Source organism: Mesoplodon bidens, assembly GCF_964165515.1.
Source record: "Mesoplodon bidens genome assembly, chromosome: 2".
In the NCBI taxonomy this organism is placed as follows: Eukaryota; Metazoa; Chordata; class Mammalia; order Artiodactyla; family Ziphiidae; genus Mesoplodon; species Mesoplodon bidens.
Genome location: NC_138177.1, coordinates 75,929,697 through 75,955,404, shown reverse-complemented (window position 1 = coordinate 75,955,404; position 25,708 = coordinate 75,929,697). Strand labels below are relative to the sequence as shown.

General features: G+C 43.3%; 1 protein-coding gene and 1 long non-coding RNA gene across 4 annotated transcripts in view; both read left to right on the top strand.

The window, feature by feature from the left end:
* Positions 1 to 25,708, top strand: part of LCE5A (late cornified envelope 5A) — a 194,161-nt gene that overhangs the window by 32,200 nt on the left and 136,253 nt on the right.
* The window catches only part of LOC308613031, a 91,217-nt gene continuing 68,363 nt past the window's right edge, over positions 2,855 to 25,708 (top strand). For 2 of the 3 annotated variants that reach the window (XR_014015207.1, XR_014015208.1), the window contains exon 1: positions 2,855 to 3,250. This is a non-coding gene — a long non-coding RNA (uncharacterized lncRNA). Of the gene's footprint in view, positions 3,251 to 8,549; positions 8,654 to 25,708 lie in introns of those variants that run through there. The other variant, XR_014015209.1, reaches the window with a different exon arrangement.

Here is a 25,708-nt window from a genome sequence, read left to right as displayed (position 1 = left end):
TTCCTTCCTGCCCGAAGCACTGAAGACCGGGATTTGGACTGTGACCCAGTTATTAGAAGGGAAGTAGGTTATGAGTTCAAAAGAGCTCAAGATCGAGACCAAAATTAATAGGCACAGAAAGTCTGGTAGATAATAAAAGGTAGAGGGATGGTGATATGATGGAGTCTTAGGTTCCTCCTGGGCCTTGGATTCTTGCTTTGAAATCTGTTTGTCCTCCTAGCCCTGGAGCACTTTGGAGCTGGGGTTGAGCACTAATCAGCCACTCAACCCTGAGTTCTAGTGCAGAGTCCTTCACTGCCAAACCATCTGCCCTTGGGCTAGTTATTCCCTCTCTGTTCCAGCTTCTGCTTTTGTTGACTCAGGAGCCATAGAGGGGAAGTATGAGTGTGTCTATAGACACCTGGTGAAAGTTTAGAGGAATTAAAGCCACTGCCATCAGGGAACAGAGCCCAGTATACATTGCTCAGGTGTGTCTCATGTGCCCCAAAGCACAGCCTGGGTTTGGAAGCTAAGTTAGTTAATCTGGTATTTGTCTGAGGAGTTCATCCTGGGAAGATGGTTCTGTTTTCTAATTCAGGTTTGTCTAGAAATTTATCCTTGTTCCTGGCCCAAATGTTCACATTTGGTTTGATTTTACTATTCCCACGACTTCCGCAAAACATTTCCTTTCTTGGTCCCACGGATTTTATTCTAGAGAGAAAATGCTTGTGGATCTGGGACTAACACAGCATGTGAAACATACCAGAAGTATTACGGTGTTTAGCGAGTCTTTTGTGTTCCTATTATCATCCCCATTTTATAGATGAAAAAACTGAGGAACAGAGAGGTTAAATGACCTACCCAAGGTCACATAGCTAGTCATGGAGAGGGAGAGGATTTGAACCCAAACGGTGTACTCTAAATCTCTACTTTTAACTTCGAATAAACCACTGACTGATTGACAGTCATGTATGTTTCCTGAGGGATCCCGGAAAAGGTCTTACTCCAATATATGTTTTCCATAAAGGGTGTATAATTGTACAGTGTTTACCATCAAGCATTGCCCCTTCTCAGTTTCTTATAGTACCTATGAAGGGTTACATTGATCCATTAGAGAGAATTTATTCATTAGATGTCTTCATCATCTTATTGAATGGAAGTGGTAGAGGGGCTAGAAGGAATTGTTGCATTCTACAACGAAATGTCAATAAATCGCATCCTACCCCCTGCTCTATTTCTGAACAGGGTTGGAAAATTAAACAGGAAGAAAGTGTGGTAGCCAGAATGCCACTTTCTTGCTGATAGACGTTCAGTTATAGGCTGTGGCTCTAGGTCTGTTGTTAGGGCTTGTTCATGGTAGACCCCGTGGTTAGGCAGAGTTACCCACCTAATGCCAGCCCTGGGCTGGGGCAGGCCTCCCTGCACAGATGTAGGTCCCTGTTATGGCATGAAGGATCTCTGCAGCTCCCAGTAGAAGACGGGCGGACCTGAGCCAATCACCCTTACAAAATTTAGCAATCAGTTGTCTTTCAACCATTTCGGGGGCAAAGACAAGAAAGGGGTGGAAAGAGGCCAGGCGTGGGGAAAGGCACTCACATCCTGCAGAGACCTTGGACCTTCTAGTCATGCCCTCTTATCCTACAGATACAACAGAATTCCAGGGAAGGGAGAAGACTCTGATAAGCAAGTGATGCAAGGTCATCAGGGAGAGGAGCTATGAAACTAGATATCCTGAACTGGGTACAGACTCCACCTACTTTGCACTACTTAGTTCTCCTCCAGAAAGAGTGAGCAGTGGGAATGCCCCAAGACCTGGTGTACAAGGGCCCTGGTGGGAAGGGGAAGGAGGACAGAAGCAGTGAAACCGGGGTGAGTGTGCCTAGAGAATAGGGCATAGAGTGACCCCTCAGCACTTCAGAGCATCAGGTATTGGAGTCAAACTTTCTCTCCCCTGCTGTCCTCCTCACAGCTCCACCTAGTGTCAGTGTGGAAGCTGGAAGGACTGCTTGAGATGACCCGCTCTATTAGTCAGAGTTCTCCAGAGAAACAGAACGAGTAGGATGTGTATATATGTAGGAAAAGGTTTATTATAAGAAATTGGCTCATGCAGTTATGGAGGCAGCCAAGTCCAAAATCTGCTGCTTGGAGACCCAGGAGATCCCATGGTACAGATGAAGTCTGAAGGCATTCCACTGGAGAATTCCCTCTTGCTCAGGTTGGTGGGTCTTTTTATTCTATTCAGACCTTTAGCTGATTGGATGACACCCACTCAAAGTGCACTGATTTAAATGCTAATGTCATGCAAAAACTCCCTGCAAGTTTACGCATAAAATTAACCATCACACCCACGTATTCCCCTCATCGTCCTTGTAGGGCTGATAGTTTTCCCGGATTTAAGTCATTTGAGTACCACTACCACGATTTTTTAGTGCAACATCTGTTTATTTTTTATTCAATATTTCCTTTAAACCAATGTTAACCACTCACTTTTAAAAAGTTTGCCTCATAGCAAAATAATATTCAAGAAAAGGGGTTGTTGTACTCGTAATTTCTTTCTAAAACACCCAAGAGTAAATAACTCAAGCATTTCAAAAAAGCGTACTTAGCACCTAAAACCATCTTGCATCCTCCTTTTGGGAAACACTGTAATCAGGGCTGCAGTTGAGCAAAGAGCCCGAGGCCGCGCCTAACCACCAGGGGACGCAGTTGTTCGCCTTCCCGAAAGCCCGGCTTTTATCCCACCTGGGGGTCTCCCCCACACCCCTCGGGGCGCTGTGCTCTCTCCCCTGGAGTGGCTGCCCCGGTGCGCCCAGACCCGGGGCCCCTGAGAGGCCCAGAGCTGAGCCCTGCGGCGCCGATGGGGAGGGGCTGCTGGGGCCTGTCCGGGTGGTCAGGCCTGGACTAAGCGCGGCGTCCTCCGAGATGCGGAGGATCCTAGGAGCAGAGGCCTCCCCGCGTCGGAGGTGGAGCGTGCGGGGTGGGCGGGCAGCCCGGCGGCCTCCTGCGTAGCCCTTCGCCCACTCGGTGGTGCACCTGGAAACTGCGAGAGGCCCTGCCTCAGGCATCCGTCCTCAGAGGCGCTGGTGCCCGTGGCGTCCCCCGGACTGGCCTGGCCTCGGGGGAAGTAGAGGAAGCTGCTTCTGGGAAGAGGGATTGCACTTCCGGAAGAGAGGGCGGGGCCCAGCCAGCTCAGCTGAGAAAGGCAGGTGGGAGCATCTGAGGCCTGGAAACAGCTCACATGGCCTTCTGTGGAGCGTCCTCCTTCTCTGAGGTGAGCAGGATGAACCGGGCGGCCTTGGGATCCAGAGCCCAGGACTGAGGTCGTGCCTGGCTTGAGGGGTGGGCTGGTTGGTCCGTCACACCTGCCAGCACAGGCGCGCTAGGACCCCCGAAGCGCCGCGTGCACACCACGTCTTGGTTTTTCTTATTGATATTTTAATTTAGATGGGTTCACTGTTTTACTTAAACGAAAACATTTATTTTAAAAACAAACTTTCTGGGACTTCCCTGGTGGCGCAGTGGTTAAGAATCCGCCTGCCACGAAACGGCTGGGCCCGTGAGCCATGGCCGCTGAGCCTGCGCGTCCGGAGCCTGTGCTCCGCAACCGGAGAGGCCACAACGGTGAGAGGCCCGCGTACTGCAAAAAAAAAAAAAAAAGAATCCGCCTGCCAATGCAGGGGACACAGGTTCGAGCCCACGTGGCACATCTACTGAAGCCCGTGCTCCTAGAGCCCGTGCTCCGCAACAGAAGAAGCCACCGCAATGAGAAGCCCGCGCACCGCAACGAAGAGTAGCCCCGCTCGCTGCAACTAGGGAAAGCCCACGCTCAGCAACGAAGACCCAACGCAGCCAAAGATAAATTAAAAAATAAATGAAAAAAACTTTATTCATTTATAAAATGGTATGTGCGTCAACGGCTTGATGACGTTTAACAGATTAAACAGAATAATACAGAAAGTTCTTTAAACAGTGCCTGACACATAAGAGCTTAGTACGTAGTACTTACTGTTATTATCGTAAGTGGAAAGAAGTTCTGGGAAACACTGGGACATATGGTGCTTCAGCGAAATTTTAACTCTCTCTTCCAGAAACTTTTGGATGCTCCTGATTTGTAGTATAGCTTTCTTCTTCCCTTTTTTTAAAAAAAAATAAATTTATTTATTTTTTTTTGGCTGCATTGGGTCTTTGTTGCTGCACGTGGGCTTTCTCTAGTTACCGCGAGCAGGGCTACTCTTGGTTTCAGGGCGTGGGCTTCTCACTGGGGTGGCTTCTCTTGTTGCGGAGCACGGGCTCTAGGCGCACAAGCTTCAGTGGTTGTGGCACACGGGCTCAGTAGTTATGGCTCACAGGCTCTAGAGTGCAGGCTCAGTAGTTGTGGCTTATGGGCTTAGTTGCTTCGCGGCATGTGGGATCTTCCCGGACCAGGGCTCGAACCCGTGCCCCCTGCTTTGGCAGGCGGATTCTTAACCACTGTGCCACCAGGGAAGCCCTCTTCTTCCTTTTTTATCTGTAGCCTGAGTGTCCTCAGTGGCTGAAGGGAGACGTTCCCTGCAACTCCATACCCCACTGGAAATTCCTGTCAGTTTAATTGCCGAGGTAGCTACTAGGTAGAGCTGCCAGCAGATGGCCCCAGAGCACTGTGGACATGTTTGCCTTTTTGGGTTCCCTCAAGAAGGTATTAAGGAATTTTAAGGATGCTTGATGGTGTGGGCAGATTTGTTATTGTAGTTTTTTTATTTCACAAGATTTTGGCCTTTAATTGATTTGTTCATATATTCATTCTTCAAATATTTATTGGATGCCTACGCTGTCCCAGATGCTATTCAGAGACTTGATATATATCAGTGAACTAGAACAAAGATCCTTGCTGTCATGGGGCTTACATTCTAGCAGGCAGCAATAAAGATAATAGATAAATTAGATAGTGTGTTAAAAGTGTTATGGAAAAGTGTAAACCAGAGTGTGTGTGTGGGGGGGGTGTTGGCATGGGCTGGTTGCAGTATTGAATAGGGTGGCTAGGATAGGCCTCATTAGGGATGCAGGATTTGATCAAAGATTAAAAAAAAAAATGAAGTTAGCCAAGCAGAGAACTGGGTGAAGAGTGTTTTATAGATACCATGAAAAATTTGAAGCAATTACATTTGCCCTCTTATAGATGGGGTAATTGTGGCTCAGAGAAGTGAAGTGACTTGTCTAAGTTCTTACAGGAGGTTGCTGGCAAAGTTGGTGTAGTTTCCCCTCCTCATTTCTAGCCCCATCTTCCTTCACCACATCACATTACCGCTCTGTTTGCCACGGTGATGGAGGTTTCTTGTAAACCTGCAAAAATACATAGCTTGCTTAAGTGATGACTCAGGTTTGCTTGGCTTATTTCCTCAATTGGGTAACACCAGACTCTCTGTGATCTTCCGTTTTTATGTAATCAATAAATATGTGTTTGCAAAGTGCTGTGGAGGATAGAATTGAGGCATGGGCCCTGCACCCGGGGGACTAGTGATCTATCCATGGACATTTTTGGCCTTCATTTCTTCTCTTTCATCTACTTTCTGTACTTTCCCCAAACAAGTCCACTGATCATCTCTACCTACAGCTTAAACTTAGAATTGAGTCAGATTATCAAACTTAGTCACCCAGTCTTGGTGTCTAGGTTCCTGAATTCTCCCCCAGATTCCTTTTGTTGCCAGTTGATACATGGTGCCCCTGGGTATCCCCCGGTCACAAGTCTGTGCTCCCTCTAGCCTGTGTTGGACCAGGTCTGTGAGACCAGGCTTATGCTTTATCCTTTATTCCTAGGCTTTGATTACATACCCCACCTGGCCTTTTAGTCTCCCCCTAGAACTGTCTCCTTGCCACCTGTATTCACAACTGTAGAGATCTCTCCACTTGATTGGAGACTCTGTGTCTTGCTATTTGGAAATTGTGCTTCTTGGACACCGATATGTGGACTTGTGGACTTGGACACTGTTCTTGGTCCCCTCGAGCTGCTTTTCTGAGTCTGAGTCTGTTCTCTCAGCCTCTGGCTCTGAGAACTCTGGACGTATGCTGAATCCCCTTCCCTTCCTGCCCACACTTGCTGCAAGGAGATGGTGGTTAGGGTCTGTGTTAAAGTCCTTGGTTATGGTGCTTGTGAAAGAGCAGTGAAAGACAGCAGGCTTTATTTGGAGGTAATTGTTTGCGAACTAGTAGTGTAGAGGAGAGGGGAGCTTGGTAAGCCTGTAGTGGATAAAAATGAGGAAGCCTGGTCTTGAAGGGTGGGTAGAATTAATAGGTGAAGGGAGAGAACAGGGTGGGTGAATGTGAGGTGTTGCGGGACAGTGAGACATTAGCCTAAATGGAATGGAGAGGGTGTGTTTGGAAGTGGTGGTGGGAAGAGGTACGTAGGTAGGTTGGGGCTGCAGCAGGGCCTGGGGCACCAGCTCAAGAAGTTTGCATTACAGGGTCCTAAAGTATTCTTAGGGAAGTTCCTGGGAAGTTGGCATAAAGTCATAAAGTGGGGCATGTCATTAGGACCTATGTATCCACCTCCCAATCTTTGAGGATCTCAAATTTACTATTTACATTTCTCAGTGCCGTATAAAAGAGGTTCCCTGGGTTATTTTGTCATGGCATCCTGTTTTTTTTTTTTTTGCGGTACGCGGGCCTCTCACTGTTGTGGCCTCTCCCGTTGAGGAGCACAGGCTCCGGACGTGCAGGCTCAGCGGCCATGGCTCACGGGCTCACCCGCTCCACGGCATGTGGGCTCCTCCTGGACCGGGGCACGAACCCGTGTCCCCTGCATCGGCAGGCGGACTCTCAACCACTGTGCCACCAGGGAAAAGCCCCTGTTTCTTACTTACTGTTTGCTTGTTTTTTCTCAGTCTCCTCTAGCATATCCTGAAAGGAATGCTGCCAGACTCTGGTTCCCTGTTGTGTCCCCAGATTCCCCCACAGTATCAGATACTCAATGCTCTGAAAATACTTGTTGACTGAATGAACAAACTAAACTAAATATCTGTTTCTCCAAACCTGCTCTGCCCTCTGAATGCCTGAATCTGTTAGTGCTGACGTTGTCTATCTGGTCTGCAAAGTTGGAAACTTGGAGTCACTCTTGGTGAAGACACAAGCACATGACCTGACTGCTCCTGAACTTGGCATGGGGACGGTACTCCCACTGAGATCTTGTTTTCTACTCCATTATGACAAGATAAAACTACATACCCTGTTGCATTTTAGATGTGAAGCCTGAAAGCCTCAAACGTAATCATTGAAAGGAGTGAAAACTCATTGGGAAGCAGGGCTGCAAATTGTAGGTTATGTATTTCTCAACGTAACAATCATATTAGCTGTTCTGAATTCTTCCAAAGGGCAGAATCACACAGTGAGTAAGAGTATGGGCTCTGGAATCAGATTGCCTGGGCTGAAATCCTTGCTGGGCCACTTACTAGCTGTATGTCTTTGGGAAAACTGCTTAACCTCTCCATGGTATAGTTTTCTTGTGTGTGAAATATGGGTGAAGATAATACTTCCCTCACACAGTTATAGTGATTGAGTTCTCAGAGCAGTGGATTAATGCTCAACAAGGCTTGACTATAATTACTAGTTCTGGGTATTTAATGGGCCATTGAGACAACCTCTGTTCTCTTGCCATTTGGGGGCTGCTGCTCAGAGACAGGCAGCCTGGCTTCATCACGATGTGGCCAAGGGTGTGGTAGGAAGGGATGTTGGAATTTGTTGAGTGAGGGGTGAGCTCCTGCAGGAGATGACAGTGGCCACAGAGGGAGGCCCCAGGCGCAGACGGGATTATTTCAGGTGGAATGTACACATAATTCCCTGACACAGTGAAGGACGTGTTACTGCCTAGCTCTGTATACGCAGGGCTGCACAGAGACGGGAAGATCTGTGCTTCTGCCCTGGGTTTGCTTTGTAGGAGGAGAAGGCAGCCAAGTCTGAAGACTGAGTGTTAGGTCTCATCGCAGTCCTGCTCTACTTCCCCATCCTCTCCTTCCTCAAAGGACGCTCTCCAGCTCAGTGAGTATAGCTGGACAAGAGTGGTGCTGTTGTCAAGGTGGCCCAGGAGCGTTTGGGGCTTTCACCAAACTGGTGAACCATAAAAAGTTACTTGTCACCACTGGGTCCTAGTTCCCCACCATATCAGGCATTTAATTCTCTTACTACTTCCCTCTACAAACAGCAAAGATGGATTTGATAACCGGTTATTTTACACTATCGAGTGGTTTTATTGTGCTGCCTTTTGAAATACTTGGAAGTGAAACATTTTATAGGTACAGAAACATCCATGGCCATCTATGTGTAGTAATAATGAGGTCTTTCCCAGCCCCCTGTGAGCTTCACAAGGTGTACTCTGAGGGCCCCTCAGCCCAAACTGAAGGACCTGAGGAAGAAGACATCAGCATTCCTCTCTTCTAAATGCAAAAGGCAAGGTGCAGGTGTGAGACATTTAAATTTGAAAGACATGCTATTTCAAGGAATCTTTATTTTTTTTCCCTACTCTACCTCTATGCAGAATAGAAAAAAGACTGCCTAAACAGGGATGGAGGAGAGTTGGAGAAAAATAAAGAGGAGGATGCAGCATGTGGGTCTGTGCTCTTCCTCTGCCCCAGAGTGAGTGTGATGAATTTTTTTCTTTTTTAACAGAAAGGCATCAGTGTATTTTGTGAATAAGGTCTTGATCAAGGTAAGCAGTTCTTTTTTAGCACATTATACTCTGCCCAGAAATAAAGGAGTCTCTTTAAATGAACATTTCCAGTGACAATGAACAGTCCCCTCTCTCTAAGTTGGGCATCCTAGAGCTGAGGGGACACGGGCCTCCATTAGTGTCTCCAAGGTAAGGCCCTTCAGTGCTGGGGAGGACAAACATGGTTTGGCATGCCTTGGCATGCATGAGGGGACTGACTTTCTCCTAGCCCAAAAGTGGCATCAGGGGACATCGGCAAGTTCCATCCAATTATTCCTGTTCCCTTCCTGGATACTCGCCTGTCTTCCTCTTCACCATTCTGACCTAGTCACTTTTCTATTCTATCTTGAAAAGATTTAATTCTTAGGATACGGTTTTACCTTGTCTGTATGGGTCCATTTGGACTCTCAACCTCACATCCCTTCATATGTGGGCCCCTCTCTCCATTCATCCCTTGACACTTTCCCAGAGTAGTTTCCAGAGCCAAAACCACTTCCTGAGCCAGAGTCATCTCTTCATTGACAATATTCTGAAATATCTCTATCTGCTCCCTCAGGTCATTTCACTCATTCAGTGCCCACTTGATTTCCCAGGACTGAGTATTTTACTGCCCGTTTGGCCTTTGCTTTGTGATAATCTCCTTCAACATTCTGTGCTCCCTGATGCAGTTGGCAGCTTGATTTCCCAGTATAAGATGTCCCGAAGTCTTTTTTGTTGGTAACATCAACCACTCCTCTCTGACTGAACCCATAGTTTTGGATCAATGAATTAGAAAGGTAGAGTCGGTAGAATTTTTGAGGTAACTACCTCCTCACCTGAACTGAAACCAGACTTTTCCTGAGTGACGTGACTTTCCAGCAGTTCCAGTGCAGGATGTTCATTCTCCCTCATTGTGTTGTGGGCTGGAGATGGGCTGAGCTTGCCTTTGCTCATCACCCTGGCTTCTTTCAACGACTACTCCTCAATTGATGCATACGTACTCCACCCTCTTTCCAACCTCATTTTTCCCTTGACTAATCTTGCCCTATAACCGTATTCAATAAGGACTTTGGCTCCTTTCCATTCCACATCAGCCACCCATTCAAATGGCCACACCCTGAACCTTGCATTCACCCATAACTACTACACCTCTTGGGAAGCCAGGACTCCAAGAGTTTTACTTATTGATCACACAGCATAGCCTTTTTTTTTTTTTTTTTTGCTTTACGCGGGCCCCTCACTGTTGTGGCCTCTCCCGTTGCGGAGCACAGGCTCCGGATGCGCAGGCTCAGCGTCCATGGCTCACGGGCCCAGCCGCTCCGCGGCATGTGGAATCTTCCTGAACCGGGGCACGAACCCGTGTCCCCTGCATCGGCAGGCGGACTCTCAACCACTGCGCCACCAGGGAAGCCCAGCATAGCCTTCTTACTCTTCTATTCCTTAGGTTCCTACTAAGCCCATTCTTAAAAAATAATCTTTATTTTTATTTTGAGTAATTGCATGCCTGTCACCCAGAATTGATAGTGACATTTTTTGTCATGTTTGCTTCAAGGCTTATTAAAAGGAATAAAACATTATAGGTACATTTAAGTCTCCTATGCTCTTCCCCAAGTTATGATCTCCTCCCCTTCTCAGAAGCAATCACCAACACAAAGTTGGTAAATCTGTGTATGTGTGTGTGTGTTTATAAAATGTAATCTTTTTGGGTTTTAAAATTTACATAGTATACTGTATATAATTTACAGCTTGATTCACTCAATGTTATATTTAAATAATCAATATATATATAACAAGTAGTTCATTCCTTTTTAAGTGTTCCGTAGCATTCCAGTATAAGTATATTGTGCAGTTTATTTATCCATTTCCACATTCATCGCTACAAACAGTGCTGCATCAAACAGCCTCATAAATATCTTCCCACGCAAAATAGTGTAGTGCTGTGGCAGGTAGGTAGGACCACAGCTAGACTCTGGCACCTTTGTGTGAGTTAGAAAGGCTTCCTCTTTGCATGGGCCTAGTCCTCTGGACACATAGCTTGGCAAATGGAGTGTCCCTGGGGAAAAGGAAAAAGTACTCACATGGTTGTAGCTTTGTGCTAAAGATATGTGGGTTTTTATGTGGACATGCATTGGATTTCTTGGACTTGTGGGTATCTCTGGACAGTGGACAGATTTCATAGTCATAGTTGGTGCCTTGTGTTAAGAAGAAAAACTTTAGAGCCACACCACTTGGGTTCAAATGCTAGCTATGGTGACCATAGCCAATTACACAATTGCTGTGCCTCACTGTCCTCATCAGTAAAATGGGAATATGGAATTATCTCTCTCATGGGGTAATTGAGAGCGTTGCATATAGTATAGTAACATATAATAAGTTTGACTTATACTAAGTTTTATATAAATGTTAGATATTATTATTGTCATATATGTACACCTTCTTTTAAGATACAAGACTAGGAGTGGAACTGCTGGTTGGTTGGGTGTGCATTTTAAATAAACCTGTTCTTTATTCTGTCTCTATTTGTTCAGCCTGCCAGTCTCCGTCTTGCCTTCTTTCATATCTGTCCTGGATTCCATAATCACACTTTTAAAAGTGTGGGCCTCAGTCATGTTATAATGCATTGTGAGTTTGTCAGCAGTGGGTAAGCATCTCAAAGAGGCACAAATCTGGTCACCCAGATTGCTCCCAAAGTGGGCAGAAGAAAAGGACTGGATTAAGGGTGCAATGAGATCAGCTCCTCCTGCTAGGCTCAATGACTCCTCATCTAGACAGGGCCTCCACCTCCACTGAGAGATGTCACAGATAATGATCATGATGGGCTGAGCTTGTTTTCTTCCTCTCCCTTCCTTCTCCTCCCTGTGTCCTCCCCCTCACATCCTCCAAATACATACGCCTTCAACCAGCAATCTGATATACAATCTACAGCTACTTACTGCCTGTTACTTGCTTTCCTCCCTCTGGTAATTCTCCTACATTTTGCTTCTCTCGTTTTCTTTAGTTCTGTTGCCAAGAAAGATCCCTATATCTTTAATTCTTCCTTGAAAAACTCCCTGCAACCCCATATTCTATCAGACATCTGGTTTTCTATGATGCTGTTTCCCTTTACTCTGTGGAGTGGAGCCTGCTGAAGTTAGTGTGGGCTAGTGGATTGAGAACGAGTTTTGTGGTTGGTCACTTCTGACCTACATCATGACTGATCTGTGTTTCCTTGGACTCATGGTTAACTTCTAAGAACCCCAGTTTGCACACTGAAAAGCTTAAGGATCTCTGCTCCAAAGAGTTGTGAGGTTAAAAAGGGATAAGTGACCTGGCATTGATACATAGGTCCTAGTATATTCCATATTGTTATTTACCTTTACCTGAAAAGCTGCTGCTGCTAGGAAGACCCATCTTAACTACATTAGGGGGAAATTTGACTGTAAGATTATCCCTCCCTTCACACACACAGTTTGGGCCCAGGAGAGATACTGTAAGATGTCTCTTTCTCCCATACTTGTAACCCTCACTAGGGATCGTTCAGTGCCTTGGTCCCTTCACTTGTCCTCACACCTGCCCTGCCGATTTCATATCTGCCATTTTCTTTGCTTCTTCTGCCAGGCTGTTGGGTGTTGGCGATATCACGTACTGTGGTTCATTCGCTTCTCTCTACACCTTTGTGATTTTTCCACCTTATCTAGTCTCTGAATCCTACCTGACAGTCTTTCCTCATTCCTAGTTGATGCCCTTCCCAGACCCCTCAACAGGTACTTCACACCTTTCCCACTCCTTTTCAAGCCTCCCTCCCTCCCTATATTCCTTTTAGCAGATCACTTCACTTCCTTCTTGTTAAGATGGTAGAGTGTCTAAAAAAGCATTAGGAGTCCTGTCTTGAGAAGAATGTTTCTTTCTTTCTTTTTTTTTTTTTTTAAGAATGTTTCTTTGAATAAATGACATAGAGACATTTAAAGGAAAAAAAATCATGAGGTTACCAAAGTTACAGTTGGTCCTTTCTTGTGGGTAAAAATCAGTGATTTCCCCATGTGATTGATTATCATACTTGTAGACGTCAGTATTACGAAAGTCAGGGAGAAACATTTTTCATGAGGGAGTCAGCAGTTTACAGGAAAGAGCTCAAGGCTTCATTGACTTGGGGACACTAATTTTAGGTAGAATCTTCTTCCATATTTTCAGGTTATCTCGGCATAAAGATTTTTTTCCCTCTGCAACAGTTGGATCTGATGTACTTAGTCATAATAGTGATGGGCAAGGGGTCAATTTTGCTTTCTCCATAGGGGGCAACAGATGTGAATTCTCCTAATTTCCATTCTTCTCAAAGGAATCCAACAGATCCTTTAAATGCAGGTTGCTCTATCCCATCTCCTAGAAATTCTGACTCAGTGGGTCTGGGGGGGGAAGTCCAAGAATTAGCTTTCTGAATAAGTGCCTCAGGTGATAATTCTCATCCTAGGAACCTCTTTTAGTAACACTGAGATAATAATATCTTCACTCATTTTTACCTCCTTTTACCCTCAAGTGTATAATGAATCCTATTCCTTTCTAGGGCTGATTTTGCTATATGTGCTCTTGCTTCCATTTCTGTCATTTCTTCCAGATCCTTGAGCCAGCAATGAACCCCCTTTTTGGTATCGACTATCTCTTTCTTTTCAGTCTCCTTCTCCTTAGCTTACAAATATTATTCACTCATTTAGTAAATTTTATTGGGTGCCTCCTAGGTTTTCAACCCATACTTTAATTCGTTTTTTGTAAAGGCTTCTTTTGTCTTCCTTGCTTACTCTCCTACTTCTCTTTCCTACCAAACTTCTTGAAAGAATCTGTCCTTTCCATGCTGATTTGTAATAATGATAACAGCAACAACAGCAGCAGCAACAACAAATAATAATAAGGGTAGCCACTAACATTTACTGGAGGATGTCTGTGGATTAGGCACTTCTCCAAGTGCTTTACATATGTTGAGTATGTAGCAGACACTCCATGTGTCCTTTAAAAAAATACATATATATATGTATATATATTTCTGGACTGTTTATTCAGATATATCGATCTATTTGTTTACTCTTCTGCCAGTTCTCTCTGGTTTTATTTATTGTAACTTTTAAAAATACATTTTATATTGATACCTGTTACCGGAGTTCTCTTTGTTGGCTTCTGGAACAGCAGTTTCCCCTGCTTCTCCTCCTACTTTGATTTATCTTTATCAGTGTTCTTCCCTGACTTTTCTTCTCTGTGTACCTCACAGTCCACTTAAGCCTTTCCCAACTAGCTTTTCCAGGCACAGTTCCTGATACTCTTTGCCTACATGCTTCAGCCAAAGATGTCTACTCTTTGGTCCCTGAACATATTACTTCTTTGATGTCTTTGCACATGGAGTTTCGTTCTCTGCCTGTGCAGTCTGGGAGTACTGCATGGCAAATTTGTCATAGCTGTGTCTCAGATTACCTGATGATATAATATCTTCAACATCTGGAATGCTCTGACTAGAACTTGTAGATAAGGACCAAGCAGGAGCTGGGAGGGCTGCTCAGGGATCTTTCATATATGGGGTAGGGAGTACAGAGTGAGGGAGTCAGAGGGCACAGGAGTGGGTGATGGGGGCAGGGCAGAGACAGGGAATTCTGGCTGATGGGGGAGTTGATGTAGGATCTTTGTTTTTAAAGAGTGCTAGACTGTGGGAGGTTGTTTATAATTAGTCCCTAGTGAACCTCAAATAAGGCATGCACTAGGGAGGACTAGGTCAGAAATGCTACCCTCTGGAATTGAACCTAATGAGAAGCATTAAATGTGATCAGATAAATAAAATGTGAGGAGATGAGTTATCTGCCGCAGGGGTCCTCCCTTAAAATTGTTCTTATGTATGTTGCTAATGAGCAAGGGTGTTTCTCAAGTGTCCCTCAAGGACATTATCTTTGCATGGAGGGTAGGAAAAGGAGAGTCAGAGGATGAGTACCAGTTGGTGTGTCTCCAGCAGTGTCTAGACGAGGGGGCTGCTCTGGTCCTAGAAGTTTGACTGTAGTTGTTTAAAGAGAAATATTACTAAAGTGGAAGACATATGGTAACTTCACATGTGTTTTTGAGTCAGACTGGTTTGGGTCTAAATCCTGTCTCTACTAACATAAACAAGTCACTTGACCTTTCAGATTCTCAGTTTCCTCTTCAATAAAATGAGTGTAGCTCCTCTAGTTGCAGAGTTGCTATGAGAGTGAAATTAAGCAATAAATAATATTATTAAATAATATATGTACAGCACATAATTTAGTATTCCCAGTTCATAGAGAACTCAATAAAAATGTTAGTTTCATACTCTTTACCTTTTTTTTTTTTTTTTTTTTTTGCGGTACGCGGGCCTCTCACTGTTGTGGCCACTCCCGTTGCAGAGCACAGGCTCCGGACGTGCAGGCTCAGCGGCCATGGCTCACGGGCCCAGCCGCTCCGCGGCATGTGGGATCCTCCCGGACCGGGGAACGAACCCGTGTCCCCTGCATCAGCAGGCGGACTCTCAACTACTGCACTACCAGGGAAGCCCCATACTCTTTCCCTTTTAAGACAAATTGTTAAATCATGATAGGGCAACACTTTGAGAATCAAACTCCTTTGCTCTAAAGCTCATCGAAGAACCTCTGATATTTCTTAAATGAATCTATCCAGTGGGAAGGAAGTTCCCATGATAGACAACTGGTTCCTGTTCTCAATGCATATCTATCTTTTGTTAAAAATTGGACTGTTAAGACTTTGCTTAGTATGAATCTGTCTCCCAGAGATTAATTGCATATTGAGTGCACAGAAAAAAAATTGACTATCTTTATTTTCTGAATTGGGATCCAGACCCTGGATAAGTTATTAAGATCCTGTAAGATCCTGCCCCAAACAGTTAGTCTACCCCTTTCTCTTAGGTGAAACACTATGGTTCTTAGATTTTGGAGTCATAACAAGGAGAAGAGGGATACTATGAAAAACTTGGCTTAGCTGTACAACGAGGCATTTATTTGAATTTTTTTTGCTTTATCTTAATTTTCTTTCTCCTGAACCCTGAAATTTGGAAGAGGCAAAAAGTAAGGTTGAGATATTGCCTGGTAAAAGGGTTAGAGTTTGGTCCTCACCCTTGTAGACCCAGATGTACACTGATATCAGTGTCTTAGAGGTGATTAGACTCAGGAAAGCTGTTTCTTTGTAACTAAACTAACCAGGGTATGAAGCATGAAAACTAGAATGCCAGCTTATTAATTCCAATCAGAAATGTGCTGTCAGAAATACTAGGTGTCTTTATTAATCTGGCTAGTGAATGCTTTCGCCTTTTGGGAAAATTATAGGAAGCCAACATTTCAGAAGGTTCTCTGGTAAGTTTCAAGTCTGAACCAGACAGTTGGTTGTGTGATTCAGTTGATGAATCTCATCAGGCATTGATCTGCTGATACGTTTATTTCAACTCCTGGGACACGCTGGACCATGTATGTCAGTGGAGTAACTTGTCAGAACACTTTCTCCCTTGAGTGGTCCTTGATGGCACGCTCACATTGATCTCTGTGTCCTCCTTTTGTGAAATAATTATGGTTTACAAATAAGTGTAGGGAATAATATAATAAACATCAACTTGCTTAAGAAAACTTTTGGCCTCATTTATTCTTTCAGTCCCATTTTCTCCCCTCTCTCCAGAGGTAACCGCTATCCTGAATCTGGTGTTTAACATTCCCATAAAGATTTTTATATTTACCAAGTATGTGTTAACTACAAATAATATATGGTATTATGATGTATATTGTAACACTTTATAAAGGGTAACACACAATATATACATGTTTTACAATTTTTTCACTTTATATTTTGGGGACTTCTCCATATTGAGATACATCGACAGTCCCTGACTTACAGTGGTTTGGCTTACACTTTTTCAACTTTGTGATGGTTTGAAAATGATAAGCATTCAGTGGAAACTGTACTTTGAATTTCGAATTTAGATCTTTTCCTAGGCTAGTGACATGTGGTACAGTTCTCTCTCTTGATGCTGGCCAGTGGCAGTGAGCCACAGCTCCCAGTCAGCTGTGCGATCACGAGGGTAAACAACTGATGCACTTACAAACATTCTGTTTTTCACTTTCAGTACAGTATTCAATAAATTACATGAGATGTACTACAGTTTGTTATAAAATAGGCTTTGTTTTAAATGATTTTGCCCAACTAAAGGCTAATATAAGTGTTCTGAGTGTATTTAAAGTAGGCTAGACTAAGCTGTGATGTTTGGTAGGTTAGGTATATTAAATGCATTTTCAATTTAAGATATTTTAACCTTCCAGTGGTTTTATTGGGATATAACTCCCATGATAAGTTGAGGAAGATCTGAGTATACTTAGGGGCAGAAAACTTTTCTCTTCTTTCCTTCTAGGTTCTTTGGCTAGCCTAATAGTTGAATTGATATAAGACAGATTAACTTGAGAAAAACAAATTTAGTTTCATACATATGGGAGTACCATAAAAATATGAGATTCAAAGGCAGTCAGGCAGTTGAGGCTTATATACCATTCTGAGCAAAGGAGAAGGGGGTAGGGGTCCTCAAAGGGAGGAAGAAAAATCACAGGAAGTTGAGAAGAGCAAATGTTTGGTAAACAAATGTTTTCCAGGCCATGTAGGTAAGTCTTTCTGATACAAAAAGTTATCTCTGCTAATAGCTCTGGTCCTGGTATAGGCCCCCTACCTAAACGCTTTTAGACAGTTAAGGGAGAGGCAAAAACAAACAAACCTCTGAAACAAAACTCTTCCTAAGTCTGCTAGGCCTTGATTGCCTTCAACTCAAAACAATCTACATGCCAATGTGGAATATTTTTTGGTGTTGTATTCTGTACTCCCCTCCCCTCCCCCCCAGGTATATCTCATTAATTTTAACTGTTGTATAGCATTCTAGTATATGGATATGTCACAATTTATTTATCCATTCTTCTGTTGAACTTTTAAGTTATTTGCAACATTTTCTGACTCCTGTGTCATTGCCAGATTGCTTCCTAAATGGTTACCAATGTAGACCTTCATTGCTCCAGTCCTCCCCAATGCTAGATATCACCAGAATTTAGTTCTTTCTAACCTGATCTGTATGAAACGGTATTTCATTGTATTTTAATTTTATGTTTCCCTAAGCATTGTTTTTAAAATGTCACTTGGCTGTTCGAATTTCTATTTTGGTAAACTTTCTTTTTGTAAGTTTTGCTGTTTTTCCCTAATTTGATATTTATAAGTTCTGTGTACAGTCTAGCTATTAATTACTTGTTGTTTATAGGCCTTGCAGAAGTTTTATCCTCATCGATGGCTTGTCTTTTTTACTTTTTGAGAATGTCTTTTGATTTATGGACATTTATAACTTAATTGGGTCTGTTCTGGATGTTCCATTGCTTTTTTTTAAAAAAAAAATTATTCATTTATTTTGGCTGTGCTGGGTCTTAGTTGCGGCATGCGGGATCTTCATTGCAGCATGCGGATCTTTAGTTGTGGCATATAGACTTCTTAGTTGCTGGCATGTGGATTTCTGAGTTACGGCATGCAGACTCTTAGTTGCGGCATGCATGTGGGATCTAGTTCCCCAAACAGGGATTGAACACAGGCCCCCTGCATTGGGAGCGCAGAGTCTTACCCACTGGACCACCAGGGAAGTCCCTCCATTGCTTTATATGTCTGTTTTTAAAACAATTCCACATTGTCTTAGATAATATAACCTTGTAATATAGTTTGATATCTGTTAAGATGACATTCCTCCTCCTTATTTATCTTATAAATTATCCTGGCTATTTTTGATTCTTCGATCTTCTATATAAATTTTAGAATTAGTGTATCAAGTTTCACAAAAAGCCGTGTGGAGATTTTAAACAAAATTAACTTTATTGTGGTATAATTTACATATTGAAATACACCATTTTAAGTATACTATTTTATGAGTTTTGATGTAAATATATATCAATGTAGAATAAGTCCATCACCCTGGACTGTTCCGTTGGGTTCCTCTTTCCAGCTAATTCATAAGTTCATAAGTTCTGTTCCCTGCCCTAGACAACCACTGGTCTACTTTCTATGTTTTGTATTTTAAAATTTGTCTTTAATAGTTCCCTATAAATGGAATCATATAACATGTACTTTTTAAAAAATTAATTAATTAATTATTTTTTGGGCTGTGTTGGGTCTTTGTTGCTGTGCACGCCCTTTCTCTAGTTGCGCCGAGCGGGAGCTACTCTTCATTGTGGCGCGTGGGCTTCTCATTATGGTGGCTTCTCTTTGCTGTGGAGCACAGGCTTTAGGCATGAGGGGTGCAGTAGTTGTGGCACACGGGCTCAGTAGTTGTGGTTCACAGGCTCTAGAGCGCAGGCTCAGTAGTTGTGCCACACGAGCTTCATTGCTCCATGGCATGTGGGATCTTCCTGGACCAGGGCTCGAACCCATGTCCCCTGTATTGGCAGGTGGATTCTTAACCACTGCACCACCAGGGAAGTCCATATGTACTTTTTTTGTGTCTGGATTCTTTTGATCAGTATAATGTTTTTGAGGTTCATCCATGTCATGTATATGAGCAGTTCATTCTTTTCTCTTTGCTAAATAGTGTTTCATTGGATGGCTATACAATTTGTTTATTCATCAGTTGTGCACATTTTGGTTGTTTTAAGTTTTGGGTATTATTATTAAAGCTGTCGTGAACATTTATGTAAAAATCTTCACGTGAACATGTATTCATTTCACCTAGGAGTAGAATTGCTGGTTCATATACTCATGTATGTTTAACTTTATAAGACATTACCACACTATTTTTCAAAGTGAATATATCATTTTACTTTCTTCTTTTTTAAAAAAATATCTTTATTGGAGTATAATTGCTTTACAATGTTATGTTAGTTTCTGCTGCACAACAAAGTGAATCAGCTATATGTATACATATATCTCCATATGGCCTCCCTCTTGAGCCTCCTTCCACCCTCCCTATCCCACCCCTCTGGGTCTAGGTCATCACAAAGCATTATCATTTTACTATCCACCAGTAATACCAACACTTGGTATTGCCTGTATTTTTAATTTTGGCCATTCTAATGTGTGTGTAGTAGTATCTCATTATGTTTTAATTAGCGTTTCTCTGATGACTAAGGACATTGAGCATCTTTTCAGGTGCTTATTGGCCATTTGTACATCTTGCTTGGTAAGTGTCCAATCAGATCTTTTGCTCATTTTAAGATTCAGTTGTTTTTGAATTTAAAAAATTATTTACATATTCTGGGATATCTGTGAAGGACAGGGCCTTGGAAAATAACTATTTAAGTTAGTTTTTAGTCTGACCACCTGTGTGTGAGAGTGAATTGAAGCAGAGATGAGACAAACCTCAGTACTTGATCACCATTATTTATTGTCAGTTTTAATGCAGTCCAGTTATTTGAATCCAAAGACTTGAAATAAATATGCGACAGTCAAACTAAGAAACTATGAAGCAGTGGCTGACAGTGTTTTGTTCAATTGCTGTATAAATGGTATTGTCCTATGAGGCAGGCCAGTGAACTACAGAAGTAGTTTAGAGCCTTTGTATTTTCACGCTATTGCTCTTATAAATTTTTTTTAACCTGGAGAAAATTCTTAGTAGTAGGGGTCAAGATCTTTCTTGCTGAAACCAAGTCAGAGCCCACATTTGTTTTTTTTTTGTTTTTTTTGTTTTTTTTTGTAGCTGTGTTGGGTCTTTGTTGCTGTGCACCGACTTTCTCTAGTTGTGGCGAGCGGGGGCTAGTCTTTGTTGCAGTGCGTGTGCTTCTCATTGTGGTGGCTTCTCTAGGTGCGCAGGCTTCAGTAGTTGTGGCATGCGGGCTCAGTTGTTGTGGCTTGTGGGCTCCAGTGCACAGGCTCAGTAGTTGTGGCTCACGGGCTTAGTTGCTCCGCGGCATGTGGGATCTTCCCAGGCCAGGGATTGAACCCCTGTCCCCTGCATTGGTAGGCAGATTCTTAACCACTCTGCCACCAGGGAAGTCCCAGAGCCCACATTTGGATCTTTTAATCCTGACCTGATTCATCCCTGCCCTTTAAGAAAAAAATGCTCTCACTCACAGGTTAGGGAAAAGTACCTGGTGCCACTTTTTTTTTTTACATCTTTATTGGAGTATAATTGCTTAACAATGGTGTGTTAGTTTCTGCTTTATAACAAAGTGAATCAGTTATACATATACATATGTTCCCATATCCCCTCCCTCTTGCGTCTCCCTCCCACCCTCCCTATCCCACCCCTCCAGGCGGTCACAAAGCACCGAGCTGATCTCCCTGTGCTATGCAGCTGCTTCCCACTAGCTATCTACCTTACGTTTGGTAGTGTATATGTGTCCATGCCTCTCTTCCGCTTTGTCACAGCTTACCCTTCCCCCTCCCCATATCTTCAAGTCCATTCTCAAGTAGGTCTGTGTCTTTATTCCTGTCTTACCCCTAGGTTCTTCATGACATTTTTTTTCTTCTTATATTCCATATATATGTGTTAGCATATGGTATTTGTCTTTCTCTTTCTGACTTACTTCACTCTGTATGACAGACTCTAGGTCTATCCACCTCATTACAAATAGCTCAATTTCGTTTGTTTTTATGGCTGAGTAATATTCCATTGTATATATGTGCCACATCTTCTTTATCCATTCATCCGATGATGGACACTTAGGTTGTCAACAAACACATGAAAGAATGCTCAACATCTTTAATCATTAGAGAAATGCAAATCAAAACTACAATGAGATATCATCTCACACCAGTCAGAATGGCCATCATCAAAAAATCTAGAAACAATAAATGCTGGAGAGGGTGTGGAAAAAAGGGAACACTCTTGCACTGCTGGTGGGAATGTGAATTGGTACAGCCACTATGGAGAACAGTATGGAGGTTCCTTAAAAAACTACAAATAGAACTACTATATGACCCAGCAATCCCGCTACTGGACATATACCCTGAGAAAACCGTAATTCAAAAAGAGTCATGTACCAAAATGTTCATTGCAGCCCTATTTACAATAGCCCGGAGATGGAAACAACCTAAGTGTCCATCATTGGTGCCACTTTTTAATGCCTCTTGTTAGTTTACTCATTAAAGATGCAGCTAAGAATAGGGGCTTGGTGGTTTTGATAAGCAAAGACACTATCAATGCTGTGTCTTTGCTTTTAGGGTCTTCTTTTTTCTGCTGTCATCCATTGTGGGGCACACAAAAAATTATAGTCCATGTTACTATAAGAGAAGCTTTGGCTCCAGAACTGGTAACACATTTATAATTTTTTGCTCTTTAGAGATGAAACATTAGTTTTGGCATCATATGGTGAGTAAGGAGCTCTCAAAAAGACACCTCAGTTAAACCCCAGGCTCCTCAAATGCTTTGCCTTATTCTTCCGAATTTATTCCCACACATTATTTATTCAACTCATTATTTCCTAACTAAGTAGCCCCCATACTGTACATTCTTTGGAAGGAACCCAATAACAAGGAATTAAGTACAGTTACATGTTTAAAAGGAAAAGACAGAAATAGATACATCCAGTGTTAGAAAGAAGTTTCATAATGAATTGCTTGTATATAAGTTTCATATTTCTTAAACTACTACTTGAGTTAATTTCACTTCTATTTATTATTCATTCCTTGAATTAGCACCTCTGCTCTTGGACATATTCAGAGAGTGGAGTGCTGCTATGGAAATTGTGGGAACTTGAGTTTGTATCTCCCCCTTCATAGTTACCTCCTTCTCTCTGGTAATAATGGCCACCTTGTCTATTATCCTCCTTGCAAGTTAACAATGTATTGGTAGTGTTGAATCTAGACTGTCCATAGGAGTGTGTAAACTGTCTAAAGCTACAACTTGAGGAGCTTTCATCTTGTCTATAACTGCTTCCTGGTTGCCCTTCATTACAATTTGAATGGCTACAGCCAGATTCCCTTTGACTCTGGCTCCATCCTTGGCTTTGTTGCCTACATGTTCTTGATTGTCCATGAATACTCTCATATCCATTCGACTTGCTGCTTGATGGGCTACAACTCCTAGTTCTTTCTTTCTGGCTGTACCCTGACCATTCCTGGCTCTTTCTTCTTGACTGATGGGGGGTTGAGCCTATTTGGGGTCTGCTGTACCCTTCATGAGTTCCACTTGAACTTGACCTAATCTCCCTTGTAATTCATGTTGCTCATAGTTAGAACACTGACCAAATCCAGAACCACCTTGTTCAGAGCAAGATGAGTGACATGAGCCAGACCCATATTGTCCAGAGCTAGAAGAACACTGACCAGATCAAGAACCATATTGTCCAGAGCTAGATGAGTGACATGAGCCAGGCCCATATCGTTCAGAACTGGGACACTGACCAAAGCCAGATCCATGTTAACTCTGGGTAGAACACTGACCCATGGAAGATTTGTGTTGGCCATAGCTAGAAGACTGACTCCATCCAGATCCAAACTGGCCATGGCTAGAGGACTGACTTGAGCCAGAGTCACATTGGACATGGCCAGAAGACTGTCCTGATCCAGACCTCTGTGGATTATAGCTAGAAAATTGACCTAATCCAGACCCACAATGGCCATAGCTAGAAGACTGGCATGATCCAGATGTATGTTGACCACAGCTTGATGATTGTCCTGAAGCAGAACCATGTTGTCTGTAGTCAGAGGATTGACCATATCTAGATTCACGCTATCCAGAGCTTAATGATTGATCTAAGCTAGATCCGTGCTCAAAGGCAGAAGATTCTCCTGAGCTAGACCCATGTTGCCCAAAGCTAGACTGACCTGATCTGGGCCCATAACAGTCATACCTTAGAGGACTGACTAGATCCAAACCTATGTTGGCTGTAGCTAGAAGATTGGCTTGTTCCAGACCTAGGTTGGCCATAGCTAGAAGACACACCTGAGCTGACTCATATTGACCATAGCTTGAAGACTGTCTTGAACTAGATCCATGCTGGCCACAACTAGAAGACTGACCTGAGCCAGACCTGTGTTGGCCATAGCTAGATTGACCTGATCCAGACTTTTTTTGTCTAAAGCTGGAGGACTGACCTGAAGCAGAACCATGTTTTCCATGCCTAGAAGATTGACCATATTCAGATTGGTATTGTCCATAGCTTGATGACTGGCCTAAGCCAGATCCATGCTGACCAAAACCAAATGACTCTCTTAAGCTAGAACCATGATGACCAAAGCTAGAAGACTGCCCTGAGCCAGATCCATGTCGGCTGTGGCCAGAAGACTGACTTGAGCCACGTTAACCATAGCTGGAAGACTGACCTAAGTTAGATCCGTGTTGGCCACAGCTTGATGACTGTCCTGAAGTAGAATCATGTTGTTCATAGCTAGAGGATTGACCTAAGCCAGATCTATGCTGACCAAAGCCAGATGACTCTCTTGAGCTACAACCATGCTGACCAAATGTAGAAGACTGACCTGAGCCAGATATATGTCGGCTGTGGCCAGAAGACTGACTTGAGCCAGAACTGTGTTGGCTGTGACTAGAAGACTGATTTGAGCCACGTTGACTTAAGCCACATTGACCATAGCTGGAAGACTGACCTAAGTTAGATCTGTGTTGGCCACAGGTTGGTGACTGTTCTGAAGTAGAACCATGTTGTTCATAGCTGGAGGATTGACCTAAGCTAGATCTGTGCTGATTGAAGCCGGAAGACTCTCCTGAGCCAGACCCATGTTGTCTAAAGCCAGAAGACTGGCCTGATCTAGTCCTTTTTTGGCTATAGCTAGAAGTCTGACTTGATCCAGTCCTGTGTTGGCCATGGTTAAGAGATTGGCTTGATCCAGAACTGTGTTGGCCACAGCTAGATGACTGACCTGAGCCAGATCCATGTTGGCTGCAGCTTGGTGACTGTCTTGAAGTAGAACTATGCTGTTCATAGCTAGAGGATTGACCTATGCCAGATCCATGCTGCCTAAAGCCAGAAGACTGACCTGAGCCAGATCTATTTGTCTGTAGCCAGAGGATTGACCTGATCCAGACCCACGTTGGATAGAGCTAGAAGACCATCCTGAGCCTGACCTGTGTTGGCCATAACTGGATACCTCACTTGAACTAGAAGTAGAACAGTATCCTTGTTCTTCATAGTTTCCTGATTGATATCCTTCATTTGATTCATGCCATCTCTGTTGAGAGGGCTGGCCTGAGCCACAGCCATGACCACAGCCAGTGGGCTCATTTGAATTTGACCGGTGGTCTTGTCCTCCACAACTCCCTGAGATGACTCCACAATACTGCTTACTAAGTGACTGGCATGATTTTTTCTTATGTTGTCTCTTCCCTAAAGATTCATTTGAGTCAGACCAGTGTTGGTCAGAACTGGAAGACTGATCCTCTGAGTGGCACACATGCCCTTGTTCTCCATAAGTACCTGACTGATTTGCTGAGTTTGATCTTATGCTACAGTTCCTTGAATGAGTATAACCAACTTCTTCACTCCTAGACCTTTTGTGCTGATGAGAACCATGCTTATTTTTCTTACTGTCCTTGAAGTAGCCTGAACTTGACTCTCTCTTTCTTTCCCCAGAGCTTTGCCTGTGCCCAGAACTAGACAAGCCTCCTTGATGCCCAGTTCTTCTGGAGCTGGACCCAGACCTGTGTTTAATGCTGCCCCTAGAGCCTCTGGAGTAAGAATCATGTTTTCCTTCACTCCAACTTGAATGACTAGAAGACAATTCTTGCCCTTCATCCTCCTTTTCTGTTTCACTCTGTTCCTCTTGGTGCTGGTGACTGTGATCTTTTTGCTTTGACCCTGAATCTTGGCAGTGGTCTTTGCCGACGATTTTATTACAAGCCTGAGCCAGCTTGAATATCATCAGAGGGTACTCAGTAAATTCGATCTTCTTGTTATGGTCTCAATCCAGATTTTGCATGATGGTATCTACAGTGTTTGGATCATCTGGATTCTGTATAGGAACAAGGTACAAAAGGAAGCTCTGTGAGTATGCAGCACACACTGAGCTAACCAATCGAAGGAAGGCTGTAGAAATATGAATGTTTAGCTTACTTAGGTGAAGCTCAGCCTCATAGTCCTTTAGGCTGGACTGCCCTATCCCGAGCAGAAAGAGAAAAAGGAATATGCAATAAATAGCTAGAAG